At 39.4% G+C, this 15751-nt stretch overlaps 1 protein-coding gene across 2 annotated transcripts in view; it reads right to left on the reverse strand.

Annotated features, from left to right (window-relative positions):
* Positions 1 to 15751, reverse strand: part of ttc28 (tetratricopeptide repeat domain 28) — a 178780-nt gene that overhangs the window by 79605 nt on the left and 83424 nt on the right. The window lies entirely within an intron of this gene.

A 15751-nucleotide genomic window follows, 5' to 3' on the forward strand; every position in this document is an offset into this window, starting at 1 on the left:
TTGCACTGAGTTGACCAAATAAACCTACCATTCAGAGCTGTCTGGAGCCAGAGCATCTGGTTCATAATGCTTACTTGTACGGATACTGAGCTCACTGCTTTGAGATCAATTGGCCATGTTTAATATAAGCATCCACCATATTAACAGTACATAGCAGCACTTTCACTTTAAAAGGTTTGTTTATTTCATTGTCCAAAATGAATTAAATACAATTTTTGAATTGAAGCGTGATTGTTGAACAAAAAAAAATACTTACTCAGTTTTTTCCCCATTTATATATTATTGGGATTAGACTGTACAGCAAAGAGGTCTTTCCATTTTATATTTTTATTTGATTATATTTAAGAAGGCTTTAAAAAAGATCCAACAGTGTAAACACTTAGAGCAGCCATTCTGCTGGTATAGTTATTTATTTTTCTGTACTTCCAGCTGCTGACAGTGTAGATGCTCTTACACTGTGATTAAAAGCAATCACACATTTAAAAGCATATGGAAAACTGTCCTCTTTTCCTAAGCATTTTTACTTTAGACTGATATACTTACCTGTCCATGTTGACACTACTGTATTGTTTGTGTTACACACATATATGTATTTACCATACAGCAATTACTTTTTGCTTTTAATATGAAGCACACTAAGTGCTCCCTGAATAAAACCTGTGGAATAAATATATTTTGATTAGCGTTACTGTATTGTCATCAAACAAAGCAAGAAATCATTATTCCACATGAGAAAACAACCTCTGAATTAAAAGTAGCTTTTAAAGATCAGTGACAACCCAGAAGTGCTCAGTGATTCCCACATAACTGTAATAATTAAAAGACTGCACACCAATGTGGCAATTACACACTGTTTACACACTCTTTCTATATCACACACACAGCAGCACGGATTTCATTAGGACCTCTTGTGCATTTCACAGCTGGATTAGAGACAATGCATCATGACATCAGATTCATGAGGACGATCGAGGAAATGACACGTGCCAAACAAACACATCGTCTTCTTCTCTCTCTGCTGGCCGCACTGTAACCTAATAGTCTTCTTCATTCCTCCTCTTTTTACCTCTCATTTATCATCCCGCCCTCCTTCCTCCCATTTAAGCGTGAGCTCTCATGACAGTTTGTGGATGAAGACAAAGAGGGGAGGAATTAGATTACATGCTAGCTGCTGTCCTGCCTGCCACTTTCTGCAGCCACACAGTCTTTGTCCCCTGCTCGTCTTCGGACAGCTTCATTGAAATGAATGGAGTCTGAGGTCAAGTCTAATCAAATGTATTAATCCTTTAGTGGTCTGTGTGTTGGCCCCAGTGTCATTACACTGATGATTAACACAAAAGTGGTTTAAATGGTTGGTAATTACAGCTGGGGCCATATGCTTTAAAACACTCATCATGAAAATGCCTCAGTCAGTCACTGCTGGGTCAGTAATATATTATTCCCTATTTGTGGAGCACTTTTCAAAAGCTAAAGGGCAAAAGTTATAAACTGCTATAAAATAAGAAAAACTTAGACTCTCCAATTAAAGTGAGTTTTAAAAAGATTCTTTAAGGGTTTCATGTTCAAAACAGTCTCTCTAATTATTACTGAACCAGCCTGGCTGCCAAATGAAACAGCAAAATGTCAAGCATTATCACTAACAGGCCTATAGGGACCTCTGCATACATCATCAGTATGATTAAGAGAAGGTACAACTGTGGGTCAAAGGAATGCCATGCACACCTGAAGCAATTTGCTGATTCTTAAGTGGATAAAATGCCAAATTTGTAACATATCATTACCAGACCATCTTCAGCAGATGGTTTCTGACAAAGGGAAGCCCCCCCATAAGGAAGTGGCTTCAATCACTCAGGTGTTAAACATAGTATGGATACTGAACATATATTCAAAGAATGGGTATCTAGATTTTGAATGAATGGATTGGTTATTATATAGCAATTTTGTACTCTATTTGAGCACTCAAAACAGCATGTCTCATTCACCCATTTACAACCATTCATACATGCTCTTTCTACATCTAACAGCTTTCTATCTAACATTCAAAAACAAATGAACGCATCGGGAGCAACTCTGGGTTCAGTAATTTGCCCAAGGATACTTTGGCATAGAGAGTGACAGAGCCAGGGATTGAACCACCAAGTTATATGACTGACAGTTAGTAGAGGATGTGCTCTACCTCCTGAGCCACAGCCACCCCTGAAGTCACAGGGTCTAAGTCATCATCAATGACAACCCCTAACCCTAACTATAACACCAGGCAATCACAATATGTAATTTTTTATTACATGAAGGCTCACTACTAACCAGTAATCACTAAATTCTAATTCTAATTATATATTATATATTCTAATTATATATATATATATATATATATATATATATATATATATATATATATATATATATATATATATATATATATATATATATATATAAATAAAAGTGCAGGCAGTTCCTCGTTCTCTTGGTTCTCAGTATAATAAACTGAATGTGTTTGGTTCATGGACTGTAGATGAAGGAAAAAATAAATACATCAACATGTTATTTTCAGACTGACTTAGGTCATTACTTGAATACACTTGCCAGTCTTTCCACATCTCCCTCTGGAGACACAAGACACTTACTATGCAATGTAATAATTCCAATTTTAATTCAAATTACAATTCTGTCTTCCAATGATCAGTAATATTTTCCATGAGTCTAAGTATAATTATATTAATCAATACTGATTAAAACAATTGTGATTAATATTCTTTCCCATAATTAGGAAGTCCTGCAATATACACATACTTTCAGTCTGGGAGACAGAAAACTTTCTATTTGATAATTAGAAAACAATTGTAAAGTAGTACCTGCTACCAGCAATGATGCCAAGTGTCCATGCTGAGGAGGGAGAGACAGCAGCCTGCCCTCTGACCCTCATCCAAGCTGGAGAGGATAGCAGCGGAGTTGGATTGGGACGTAGAGCTGGGGTGACATATGGACACCCCACCTGTCTGCCTACCTCTACTTAGCATTGCCCCTCAAAACTGTCGCCTTCACGCTGATCTGGCTGCTGTATGGAGGATGCAGTGTTTCTCACTTAGGCATTCATGTCCTATTCTGGACCTTCTGGGAGGACGATTCAGTCAAATGAGGATGATTACATCAGAGGAGGAAAGTTATAATCATAGCAATGATCATTATCGCTGTGTGAGCAGACAAGCAGAACAAGGTAAGGTTGAGTGTGTGTGTGTGTGTGTGTGTGTGTGTTAGAGTTTTCTACCCCTATCAGTCGTATAAACATGCCAGATCCAGGCAGAAAATGACAGCAGGACGAGTCTGCCTGCACCACCACCTCCAGCCTCCTGCTCACACACATCCTGCCTATTAGCTCAGTCTGGCTACACTGCCCGCTAAGCACATGCAGGGGGTGCAGACAGTCTCACAGAAACACACATACAACACCACCGCCTTGCGAACACAGAAACACACTCTTGGTCTCGTTTGTTCGTCTATCTCTCAGCAGTGTTCTGGAGCATCTTTGAAAAATCCTGTCAGATTAGAGAGTCTCTTCCCGAGCTGCTGTGGTTATGTCTGGGTTGTCTGGTTTGCAGGTATTTCACACTGATTCCCAGCTGAGGACTTAGACAGGCCCTTTAACATTTGCTGACAGGTGTGTCAGTTAAAATGAAGTGATCAATAAAAAAAAAAATGTTTTCTGTGTTCATACTTATGGGGAAAACACAACCAAAGTGTCTGTTTTAAAGCTCAAATGTTTTTAGAATACCAAATAATAATGTGAAATGTGTCATTCAAAGATGAACCGACGTGAACCTACAGCTGAATCTGCATTTCTGCAGGGGCCTTATCTTTATGTAGCTCTTTGGAGATTTTCAGCAAGCAAAAACCTGTCTGTTCCATTGATTTACTGCCTGGTTCAGTCTCGTTGCTGTCATAGCGTTAGTTTTTAGAGAGAAAAAAAACCCCCAACAACTCTGTACACTAGGGTTTAATCCCGGGATCCGGGATTCCCGGGAAATGCGATCAGAACCATTTCCCGTTTCCCGGGAAACGTTAGACGGGAAACCGGGAAAAAAGTCGCGCGCGTCGATTTAGAAAGCTTCAGAAAGTTAAATTTAAGGAAATATTGAGAGAAGGGTTCGTTTAATGCGAAAAGCATTACTCTTCATTTCAGGCACGTTCAGCCTCCGTTTAAGGCTTCAGCCTTCATCTCAAGCGTTTTAATAGAGGTATTACACAGTTGTACTTTTTTCCTCTTTAATTTGTTGAAATCGTAGGCAATGTGTTTACCCTAAGGTATTTTGTATTATATAATTCTATATTATTATATATTGTTATATTGCATTATATAGCCTATAAAATATGCCTGCCCTGAACAATAAAGAAATATCTGTTTAACTTCGAGTGTTTCTTTTCCTCGTTTGCAGCCGCTTACTAACAATCATGAATTAGGATACGGGCCTAATGTGTGAAGAAATTATCATGAAATAGATTGCTTTAACATATTTCGCTTTTAAAATGGAGTTGAGGAAAATGTATATTTTTTAGGCTATAAGGATTGGCCAGTTTTTCAATAGACGATTCACAGCGAACCTACTTTAACCCTCAGACACGGTGTTATAAATTTGTTGTTGCCAGAATGGCAATGACCAAGTCGTGGTGCATTACTCAAGGCCCTGTGTTATGCCATATTATAGTGTAGTACGGTAGTTAACTTTTCAATGACTATTACAGCGTTCCACTGGTGGAGATATAGCGCAACAGATGTCGCCACGACAGCGCAGGTGGCTGAGCCTTTATCAATGCTGTGGAGATGAACCGTATTGTTTTGCACCAGCAGTTGTAAAATAGCTTGGTATGATTCCATGTACAATGGAGGAATATTCGAATTATATTTGTTAAGGGAGTGTTGAGGAACGACACAACACCGCATAGCTCGAGCACTCAAATGCTGAGATGTAGGTTTTATTGCGTTAATCAAGCCGACGTTGCCCCCTACTGGGCATAACAGGACATAGCTGGAAAGCTACCTCTACAATATCACAATAGGTTAAGGCCGACACAGGCTACAGAAGGCCTAATTAAAATAAAGAAAAAAAAAAAAACTTTTTCCCGGGATTCCCGGGAAATGGCTCGTCATTTCCCGGGATTTGATTCATGTCATTTTCGGGAAAAATATTAAACCCTACTGTACACAGATAGTCAGGGAACACAGCGGAGCATTTACCAGCTAAGAAGGTATTTCATAAAAGAGAAGATGGGGACAACTAACAGAGCGAAAAGAGTCAGTATTGAACTTGGATTAGGACAGTGATTAAAAGTGCAGCTGTAAATGAATGTTGCTCCCATAGACTGTATAAAAAAGATGGACATAGCCACCATGACATCACCCATTGGTTTTAGACTCTGCATTTTTAAGCCTCAGTGTTATACTGAAGCTAGAGGGACCATATTTGACTATTGATCAAAAGGTGTAATCCAGATTTTTTTTTTTTAAATGATCTGGTTTTGATAATCTGTTTTTTCACCCTCCATGGAGCACACAATCCAGCTCACTTTTGTCCTGATTCTTCAAAAAAACACCTGGATAGGATCACTCTGATCCAGGTACAGTTTTTTATAAGGATTACCAAATCTGGGATGCAGGGGTGGCCAAAATTCACTCAAAATAAAAGATCCTTAATTAATTATATTAAGTTTGATATTAACAGCTAAGTGGAATATATAATTTGAAATAAATTCATTACTTCATCCAGAAACAATGTTTACCTCACCTGATTTATCATGATACAGATCTATAGTTGAAAATACTGAAACATTTTTCAAATGCTGAGGAAATCAACTGGTAGAACAGCAAGCACTGAGTAACACTCAGTGATTTTACTTTAAAATGGGAAGAAGGAATAAAAAAAAATGGGAAGAAGGGTTAAAAAGAAAATCTCTTATGGTAAATGTATTTTAACATTCAGTCCAATGACCTGACAACCAATAAACATGATTAAAACTTACATTATTTACAGAAACGTGTACATTTTGAAGGTGTCCTTTAAATCATAAAAGTTAAATTATTTCAATAAAGACTATTTAGAATTCTTCCGATGCTGAAACAGCAGTGTTACGCAGATGTGTTTTAAGGAGCTGGATTTCAAGTCTTGCTTTAGTCTGCTGTATCTGGGCGAGAGTATCTTGTCCCTTGGCCAGGCAAATCTGTACAACTGCTCGATAAATTTCATATTTAACAAGTGTCATATAAGCATCATCATTATCTGTCTTTGGCAAAGACCTCTTTAAGCCTCTTTTCTTGGCTCCTTAAGCAGTAGCTGCTGAATGTTCAAATCCACCAGAAAAATATAACACTGAACAAATATAAGCTAGGTTTCACTTTGGTATTGCTAATATTTAATACACCCAAAGGAGTCACAGTCTTTCAGTGGAAAAAAAAAGGTATTCACTGCTCTGTGCTTATGTGCATCTGGGTCTTTCATTCAAGTTGCTGGTGTCAGTTTGGGAGCGGACAAATCGATCATGTCCATGAGGCGGCACTGCCGAGAACAAGCAGAAGTTTTTTTCTGTTGGGGGAACATGCCCAAAACTATTGGGGTTATTGACTGCACTCGTGAATATACAAGCATGTCATGAAAGGGAGTGTGAGCACATCAACCAAAGGGGGAGGCACACCATCAACATTCAGCTTGTGGGTGACGCTGACATCATCATCACTAACTGTGTTGTGAGGTAGCCCGGGTCTGTCCATGATGCACGCATCCTGAAGGAAAGTGTTCTTTAAAGAGAGCTTCTAAAGAATCAACCCAACACGAAGTAAAGTAACATAAGTCAGTAGCGACCTATTAAGAGATGTTTTTAAAATTACAGTTACTGTCGTATCTTAAACAAGTTCTGCATTGTACTGCATGAAAAATCACAAAAGCCACAAGTAAGAGAGAAAAAGCTGGCTACTGCTGCTGCTATTAGCTAGCAAAGCAGGTTTGACCACACTAACAAGGTTCAAAACATGAACACACATGAAGACACTTTCTGCACTATTTGTCTTTATGCCTTTACTCCACGGGGTCTGACCACTGTGCAATCATTCCACCTTTGAAAAAGAACAGTTCAAAGAAATCATTAAAAGCCTCAAATTACCATCACACTCATGCCTATGATGAGTGGATGTAAACATCTGACCACAACTGCATTGCTATCGCACAGCTGGATGAACTGGGGATGGCTGCAAGACATGTTTTAGGATTTTGTCAACTATTAAATGTAATGAAAAGAAATGTGGCAGCTAAATCTACTAATAAAGCACAACACTGGTAGTAAATCAGAATGGGAAACAAAGATTCCAACTATTTCTTCTAAAACACCAACCAACATGGTAGCAGTTTTATGAATTAGACACAGCGCTAAACTACTAAAGTCGGATAGGACACATGGATGCAACAAGTACAATGGAAAACTTTTCATATTCAGATTGTTATATATCAGGAGAGCATAAGATTATCCCAAATACCCTTTGCAACAGGATAACAAACCCACACATGCAGTCATTATCATGAAGAAATATGTTCAGCTGCAAGAACATCAAGGACAGATTTGGCACAGAGCACTGATTCAATTCAATTCAATTCAATTCAATTCAATTTTATTTATATAGCGCCAAATCACAACAAACAGTCGCCTCAAGGCGCTTTGTATTGTGGGTAAAGACCCTACAATAATACAGAGAAAACCCAACAGACAAAACGACCCCCTATGAGCAGCACTTGGTGACAGTGGGAAGGAAAAACTCCCTTTAACAGGAAGAAACCTCCAGCAGAGCCAGGCTCAGGGAGGGGGGGTCATCTGCTGAGACTGGTTGGGCTGAGGGGAGAGAATAAAATTGTAAAAAAATACAGTACTTCGCGGATTTCGCCTATCGCGGGTTATTTTTGGAACGTAACCCCCGCGATAAACGAGGGTTCACTGTATTTTTAAGTTTTGTTAAGGGGGCAGCACCAATTACACAATTTATGTTATAAATGGATGATGACATATTTACTCACTGATCGCAACATCATGGAGTAAGTCTGCATAGCATGAAGAGTGAGACAGGCTCAAGCTGCAGAAGAACCACAGCATGTTCTTTGAGATGCTGGGAACCTACACCAAGAGGAAGATATATTGATTTGATTTTGTTTAAATCTGTTTACTGCACTTTGTAGCAAGTTCATTGATAAAACATTACTCTTAATGCTCAGCATTTTATTTCAGTGTATAGGTGTATTGACAGTTGCTAATTTACTAGGACACAGTAGAAGTAGAAGTGAGGCTGATGCCATCAGGTGTCCTAAGTATTGGACAAATTAAAAACTTTATTTGATGATAACACTAGATAGATTCAACAAGGTGAAATTATTATTTTTTTTTTCATCTCATGGCTACAGTATAGGAAAAGTGAGAGGATATGAGGTGCGATGCAACATGAATATCTGTGCTAAATGCTGTTAAAGGTTAAACTGGGCTGGAGCCCACTGGGGCTCAGCTTAGCTCCATCTCCTTTGGTGTCACAGTATTAGCAACCTGCTTTCAGACTCTGTGTTGCATTAAAAAAAAACAAAAAAATAACTCTTCTTATATGTTGTCAAACGGTTTTGGGATCACACAGAGGGAGAATCTAAATTGATATTGTCTCCACACTCCACGTTTATGCAGGTGCCACTTCGTCAATTATTTAAATCTTTTGACATTTCATTTTTATTTCAATATAGCCTTATTAACCTAAATGATGTTCTGTACAGCAAACAGCTGAGCTCTCAGCTCCCACATCGTAATCACTGGGGACAGAGCGGTCCAAATATTGTTTGCATTGGAGAATTCAATTGTTAGAGTTTTTTGTATTTACTATATGCAGTACTTCGCATGCATATATAATAACACTTTCCTCCAGAACGAATAACATATATATTGAAGGACAAACAAAGATTGATTGCAAAGGTTTGGGTACAGTTTTTGAATTTTATGGGGGATGGAGATGCAGATGTATGGCTATTTATTGTAAACCATGCACTTTCACCATGTTTGTCTTTTTTAATTGTTTGCTGTGTGTCCTTATTGTTTGAGGATATGCACTGTTGTGTGTCTATTGTGAAGAGCAGGTCTTTTGGGGGGGGTTTCTTCTAGTTTCTTGTTTGTTTATTTATTTTGTCATTATTGTTTAAAATAAGTAAGATGTGAATTGATACATCTACTCCTGAGTGTTTTGGATGTTGCTGTATTGTACCTTGGGACTTTACACTGCTTTAAGGAGGTGAGCTTTTCTCCCTACTTCAGTTTCATTTAAAAAGACTTATCCAAAGTTCTGAGAGACTTGTGAAGCACACAAATAAAACAAAATTTCAAATATTGGTGATATCTGTTTGTTTTGTTTTTGTTTTTATTTCACTAACACAGTGGAGGTCAGTGGACTTTAGTATATAATGCAAGTTTTCAAATGACATTAGACAAAATTACACTTCAATCCCTGCTCAAGATGAGTAAAGATGTAAATACAGAAATAAATTAAGAAAGAATAAAGCAGTTAGAAACAAATTTAAGGGGTCACTAAATTTGTGAATGTCTGTGTGTCTGGCATTTATATCGATAGCGCTTATCTCGCCTTACTGACCACTCATAAAGCTTTAGACTACAGGCTACATTTTGACTATTCATCCGTGTTTTAAAGTGGATGATTTCCTCCATCCGCTTTAAACACTTTATATAGCTCAAATCCAACATCAAATTAGAATCACCAATTAACCAAACACACCATCATCTTTTTGTAATGTATCAATCCATCTAGCAACTGTTGAGATCATTTGTCTGCAGCAAAGAAGTGATCCAAGAAAAAAATGATAATAGATCAGACCAAAGAACGAGACAAATAAAATGGAGGAGAAGGTGAGAGATACAGTGAGAGGTGGCATTTGTGTCAGAGCAAAGGATGCTCAGCGGATGAACAGCTGCTTCAATTACTGCTCGTAACTCACATTAATCGAGAACAGATGGCAGCACAAGTGGCGGGAGAGAGAGAGAGTGTGCGCAAGAGTGAGAGACGATCCCATAAACCAGACATGATAGAGATTGATGTCTTTGGAAATCACCGAATCTGCCTCAAAACACACAACAAAACCTCCATTCTCATTTTATGTGCAGTTAGTCTGGGGTATAAACCTCTTTTTGTTCACCACTTTGCTGCTGACTGAACAGATTTCACATTTTAGAGGATATAGAAGAGTGGGGCTCAGGAAGGGGGGCTGGGGATAACACCCAGTAAACTTATAGAATACAACCAGCAAAGGAATATTAGCATGTTCAGAGTGAAGTGTCATAATTAGTTAGTGACATAAGTTAAAGTGTTCTCTTGTTGACATAGGAAGCTGCGATAGAAATGAAAATAGAATACTAATAATCTTTTTCTATTTGCTGGGAAGGTTTGATCATGAGCATATGTAGACCCCAAAAATGTGTAGATGGAGGACATTTATAATTTTTTCCTTGTTTTTTGAAATGGCAATATGTTTCTGGATCTCAGCAACTTCTTCTTCTTCGTTTGAAAGTTAATTATCCCAATAAGCTATGCTGCCATCAGACCAAAGTCCTATAGAATTTCAGCATAGCTGATACTCTCTGGAGCTTGAAAAAAGGCGACTGGACTTCTTTTTGTTTCTTGAAGACGTTTCACCTCTCATCCGAAAGGCTTCTTCAGTTCTCAACCAAATGGTGGAGAGACCCAGGGCACATGTGTTCAAGCACATGATCAATAGAGGGTCATAACCACCTCCAGGGGACTACGCCCACAGGGGTTTAAATACCTGGGTCTCTCCACCATTTGGTTGAGAACTGAAGAAGCCTTTCGGATGAGAGGTGAAACGTCTTCAAGAAACAAAAAGAAGTCCAGTCGCCTTTTTTCAAGCTCCAGAGACTACTATGACCTGGATAACTGAGAATCTACACAGACATAGCTGATACTGCATGTAAAATGAGTAGAGAAGCATTGTATCCCAAACTGTAAGCAGCAGACAGATGTCAGCCAGCTCAAATAATAGCAAAATTTCACATTTTGGCAAGACTGGTGAACTACCTTATTCATTACAGAAGTGACTCATCATTAGCCAGGTCTACCTGTTTGCTGTGTTTCAGACTGAAGTAAAATAACCTTTTGGGGGGCCGAAAAACACAAAACAAGATAGTTTTAAATTTGCCCAAACTACACAGATCAGTCACAACTTTAAAATCACCACCATAATATTATTTAAGATCCCTTGTGATGTTAAAACAGCTCTGAGTCATAAAGACCACAGGACCTCTGGAGGTATTTGGTACCGGAACGTTAGCAATGGATCCTTGGGTCCTGTGGGATATGAAACAGTTTCTCCCTGAATCAGTGAAACCAGCTTTTTTCTTGCATACTGTCATATTGTCGCTATTGCTTTTTGTCAGCATATTAGACATGCGACCCTCCTCTCTCAAGATAGCTGACAACAAGCCAGCTAAAGGAAAACAACAGCTGGTTAACATTATGCCAGCTAATGTTAGGCTCCTGAAAAAAATCACACTTTCCCTTTGTTTGATTTCATCCTCACATCACATGAGAGTTTATTTGTGTCTGAGTCCAACAATGTTAGAGCCACTCCAAGAACAGTTTCACTTACACTGGCTAACAGCAGCAAAACCAGCAGCACTGACCGACAGAAAAGTTCAGAATATCCTCAACAACTGTCATTGGACAGAAGTGAGCTTCACTGACTTATCAATTTGTATCGGACTCCTTTCAGAAAGTTTAACAGGCTCCTCCAGAGTAAATAGATGTAGACATCCGGCATATTGAAGCTGAGGTAAACATCAGACTGACAGCCTACACTCACACAGATAAATGGTGGCTAGAGTTGTTTGCCTACAGTGGCCATTGTAACTAGGATTATGCACTTGAATTGAGAGGGGTAAAAAAACAGATTTTAGTTGACTGCAATCTACAATCTACTGACATCTAGTGATGAGATTTTACAGACTGTACCTTTAAAAAACATATATAAAATGCCAGTGCTAGACTGAGCTACAATGTGGGTTGGGGCTTGGTGAAAGATTAAAATACAACTTCAGTTACAACAAAAACAACATCCAACTTGTAACAAACTGAAATGCAACATCTACAGCTACAGAAACTGGTGGTGGTGGTGGTGGTGGTGGTGGGGGGATTATTCACTTTGTAGACCTGGAACAAAGAGTTGCTGATGTCACCTGGCCATCACTAAATAACAGCAGCTTAATTTTGGTACGTCAGTACCTCACTTATCTCACAGTGGGTGATAAAATGACATGCTGTGTGAGTTGTGAGCTGTGTGCTGTAAGGCCTGCAGAGTGAGATCATTATTTAGGAGCATGAGTGGGTCTGAGGGAGTCATTAAAAACAGCAATCTGTATTGTGAGGATGCCTCTTTGTAGGGTTTAATGCATCTTATTACTAGGTTGAAGTATGATTAAACTCTGTGAATTCAAACCAGCAGACTTCTGCAGCGGTGCACAGTTACTCACAGTCTGGGAATTAGCAACCTTCTCATCTTGTGTGGCAGTGTGATTCAAATAGGCTCTTCTAAAAAACTAGTCACCCTGTAAAGCATTATGGTGGATGAAAAATGGTGCTGAGCAAGCAGAAAACTGGTAACACATAATATAGATAAGAAACAAAGAGGCCCTAAAGCTGTAAAACTGACTCAGTATGCAGGAAAAAACACAAACAGCGGGCGGTAAAAGATTTAGGAGGTAACTGATCCTGCCTGTCCAATGAATAGAATACCATTAAATACAAATTAATATAAATTATTGTAAATGGAACTTTCAGTATATAGTGTAGTGGTCCTGACTGAAACAACAAAAGTAGTGCTGTGAGTTATTCTGCTGTTGCCAAATTATTGTGTAGTACCACCCTGCAGAGTATCTGTATGGGCTACATGTTCCCATACGATATAAAGCGAGCTAGGTATCAAAGTAGAAAAAAAGATGAAAACTGAATGTTCACAGCAGAACATTCTTATATCTAAGCTTTTTTTTTCCCTCACAGGGATTATAGTTACATATGTTAACCTCATCCAGCATTCCGCAACCAGGACGAAAAACACACTGTTCCTCTGAATGTGAGGTTCAACTAAGGGACGGACCCTCCTTTCCATCACCCTGGCATAGACCTTACCAGAAAGGCAGAGGAGTGTGATCCACCAATAACTGGAGCGCATTCTCCGGTCCACCTTCTTAGAGATGGGAACCACCACCAGTCGCACCACCCAGATCTCCACGTGATGCTGCAGAGGCGTGTCAACCAAGACAGCCCTACAACATCCAGAGCCTTCTGGAACTCTTGGCAAATCTCGTTCATCCCAGGGGCCCTGCCACCAAGGAGTTGTTTAACCACTTCAGTGACCTTACCCCCAGTGATGGGTGAGTCATCCCCTCATCCCCAGACTCTGCTTCCACTACAGAAGCCATGTCAGTGGGATTAGGAGGTCGTTGAGGTATTCCTTTTACCGCCTGCCTATAGCCTCAGTTGAAATCAGCAGCGCCCCACCCGCACTATAAACCGTGTGTCTCCCAGTAGGACGATGGAGTCACTGGATGGAGCACCCTCGAGCACCCCACCCAGCAACTCCAAGAAGGGTGGGTAATCTAAACTGTCATTTGGTGCATAAATGCAAACAACAGTCAGGACCCATTCCCCAGCCTGAAGGTGCAGGGAAGCAACCCTCACCTCACCTATGGCCGCGAGCTTTGGGCAGTGACTGAAAGAATACAAGCAGCAGAATTTAGCTTCCTCTGAAGGGTGGTTGGCGTCTCCCTTAGCGATAGGGTGAGGAGTGCAGCTCAAAGAAGAGCCACTGCTCCTCCACATCGAAAGGCCACCTCAGCTGTCTAGTTGAGATGGTTCAGGCATCTGACTAGGATGCCTCTTGGGTGCCTCTTGGGAGAGGTGTTCCAGGCATGTCCTACAGGGAGGAGGCCCCTGGGGCAGACCCAGGACACGCTGGAGAGATTATATCTCTTGACTGGCCTGGGAACGCCTTGGGGTCCCCCCAGACGAGCTGAAGGAGGCGGCTGGGGAGAGGGAGGCCTGGGCTTCTCAGTTTAGGCTGCTGCCCCTGCAACCCGGCCCTGTATAAGCGGAAGAAAATGGATGGATGGATGGATGGATGGATGGATGGATGGAAACCTCATTATTGGCATTATCATTTATATTGACATTATCATTATAACACATTTTTTTATTCTCATAACTGTTATCATTGTTAATATTAGCATAATTGTTATTATTGTTGTTGTTATTATCATAACTGCTGCTACTATTATTATTGTTATAGCAGTGCCATCATTTTTCTTCATTATTACCTTAATTATTGTTATTATATTACAGCATCATCATGTATGCACATATAGGCTACATACTATTGTAACGTAAAGTAAGAACTCATAATAATTTCTCTGACAAATATTGCACCACTATTTATTCTTTCATCACCTTTTAACAAATATCACTTTGCCATTTGTTTTTTCTTATCCTATCTAATCTTATCTTTTATGAGGATAGGAGTTGACGCTTAACAAGACATGACAAGCAAGGGGTTGATCTGACTGAAAAACTGTGAACATTGCAAATACTGTTGCTCATATGGCAGCAACTTGTCAATCACAACGCAGGCCTGCCCTAAAGTGCACTCTGCTTTTTTTTTGGCTGTAACTTGCAAAATGAACATCATGATGTATTAAATATAACTTTACAAATATAACTCATCAGAACAGTGTTTACTGAGGTCACAGATCAAAGGAGCAGAATGTTTGTTTTCCTGCAGACTTCTATAAAATTTGACAGATGTAAAGCACTTCTGCATTTGCTCAAGCAGCTCTAGTGCTGAAAATTAAAATTGGTGTACAGCTGCCACAAACTGCAAACCTTCAAATCGCCACTCGAGGCTGGTTTCAAAAGTGAGCCAGTCCCCATACACTCCCATATTAAAATACCTAATTAAAACTACCACCGTGAAATAAACATATACCCCAACAACTACCAAAAAAAGTTAAGAGGGGAAATTTCTCTTATGTGAAAACATTAACATCTCATTGACATCTGAAATGTGATGAGTCTTGACTCAAGGCAAGATGCTGCAGGACAAAACTAATTACGGTAACATATTGCAAGTGTGTCTTGACTGGTAAGAAAATACAAAAATGACATAAACTGATGATTTACTGCAAACTTGTCATGTTTTTGTAACATAAAGAAATAACAAATACAGAAGTACAAAATTAAACTAGAAGCGCACACACACACACACACACTTGTTCCCTGGTTAATCTGCATGAATATTTATCATTGTTTCACTGGGACACTACCTAAGATGCAATAATTGAGTTGGAGTGGCCATAACTACCGTTTCCACTGGGACCAATAAAGATGTTGCACGACCAGCTGTGGGCTCTTCCACACAGACCAGCAGAGCCAGTCTAATGGCTTTACAAATCTGTTCACTGGAGTGTTTCAATCAAAAAAAAAAGAAGAAGAAGAAGAAAAAAACATTCTGGAGGTGGAGGTGCAGGTCCAAACCCTTTAAAAATCCCAAACAGGACTTTTGCTTGACTTTAAAAGCTCACACATCAAGCTCGAAGATGAGTGCATGTCTCTGCTGTGCATGTGTGCCTGAGTTTGTACTAATGTTAGTATGTCTTAGTGCATGTAACATGCAGG

The sequence above is a fragment of the Archocentrus centrarchus genome, chromosome 12, assembly GCF_007364275.1.
Source record: "Archocentrus centrarchus isolate MPI-CPG fArcCen1 chromosome 12, fArcCen1, whole genome shotgun sequence".
In the NCBI taxonomy this organism is placed as follows: Eukaryota; Metazoa; Chordata; class Actinopteri; order Cichliformes; family Cichlidae; genus Archocentrus; species Archocentrus centrarchus.